Source organism: Arachis ipaensis, chromosome B05 (genome assembly GCF_000816755.2).
Source record: "Arachis ipaensis cultivar K30076 chromosome B05, Araip1.1, whole genome shotgun sequence".
Classification (NCBI taxonomy): domain Eukaryota; kingdom Viridiplantae; phylum Streptophyta; class Magnoliopsida; order Fabales; family Fabaceae; genus Arachis; species Arachis ipaensis.
The window spans coordinates 17,661,797-17,663,660 of record NC_029789.2 but is presented as its reverse complement, the minus strand read 5'-3'; positions in this window follow the sequence as shown (position 1 = coordinate 17,663,660).

Below are 1,864 nucleotides of genomic sequence, written 5' to 3'. Positions count from 1 at the left end.
TGATTTTATTAGTTATTTGATCGATTTTTTTATAATTAATTTTTTTTATTCTGAATTGGACTAATTTTTTGGATCGTCCTAATTTTCGAAATTATGCCTCATAGTTTATCGGTACCATGGTTGTTTTTGCATAAACGTTTATTATGATAAATTTAAGTAATTATTTCGAAACAAAAAATGAGGAGAAATTGATATAGGTGGTTGAGGTGAAAAAAAAGTTTGTCTTTGTAAATTTTTGTTTGAGGAGTATTAGTGTGTTAGGGCCAGCAATTTTTGTGTTTTATAACTATCAATTGGTCATTAATAGTATTTTTAATGATGTGAAATTATATTCAATAGTGGGACACTCATTTTTCTTTTGATGGTTAAGGGCTTGTTTGGATAAGCTTCTAAAAAAAGATCTTTTTTTGACTTATTTTTTTTTAGAAGATTCTATGTAAAAGTAAAAGTAATTATATGTTTGGATATCTCATGTAAAATGATCTTTTTATCTATCAATTATGTTTGGGTATAACAATATAAAAGTACTTTTTTATTTATTTATTACATGAAAAACATCTTTTTTTAAGAAAAAAAAAATCTTTTAAAAAAAGATGTAAATTACAGCTTTTCAAAAAAGATGTTTTTTTATTTTTCTAGTGTTTTTATTTTTATTATTAGAAATTTACCAAACACGTTAAAAAATAAAAAAAATATTTTTTCATTGAAAAATTTTTTTTTATTAAAATAATGGTGCCCAAATAAATATTAAGTGCTGATCACAAAACACAAAAATTACTGTTCTCTATATTTTTTTTTTTGGGTTTAAATACACGTGTATCTTCATGTGGCGTGGCTTGTACTCAAATAAAGTGAGACAGTGTTGATGGCCTAATTGAGGGTGGTAGGTTTATGGCAGTTAGTAAAAGGGTCAAACACTGCATATGTAAGTCCAAATGGTTTCATTCTTTTTAAAAAGTCATTGCAAAACAATTTGATAAACAATATTTGTATTTTTATTTTAGCGAAGAGTTGTTCCTATTTAAATATTTGATTACATTAGATATGATATTGAGTGGTGATGACTGTCTTGGCAGTTAAGTCTGAATGAGTTAGACCAAATAAAATAATAAATATATAAGAGCGAGTCACATAATACAATTTAAAAGGAATTATTGTATTGGACACTGGACTTTATATATATATATATATCATGCTGAGTGCTGACACGTTATGCTCAACTTGCTCTTAATCAAATTTTTATTTTTTGAAAACAAAAAGGTGAAAAACACTGATTCAACTTTTTTTTTTTTGGTCGGTCTGATTCAACTTCAAGTTTGCATAAGCATCATGGATGCATTTCCTCCTCTGATGAGTAACAGGGTGCAGGCCCAGGAATAATATGAATTTGTTAATTGAGAGGCGTGTTTTCTCTCTCGTTTTGGGTAATGGCTTTTCTTCATGGGTTTAAATCACCAAAATATAATTTTCATACGATCATGTATGATTGGTTATCACCAAAAAGAACAAGGTATTGATCGGTTGCAGTGGGACTGTGGGAGTTGTTTATAATAAACCAAAGTACCAAACGGTACATATACAAAAAAAAGAGTACCAAACTGGACTTATATATAAAATATGGAAGCTTTTTGGATAAAGAATAGAATTGAATAAAGAACAATGTTATGATAAGAATAGGACGTGTTGGATGCTCATTTTCTATGCTCTCACATTCTTAAGAAAGAATGAATTTAAATGAATGTTGAAAATAAATTCTTCCATACATATATAAATAGGGGCACATCTATGAGCCATAATACACAAGCAAGCAATAATAATTTTTTCTCTTTTTTTATTAAGCAATATTTCTCTTTCTCCTTTTAAA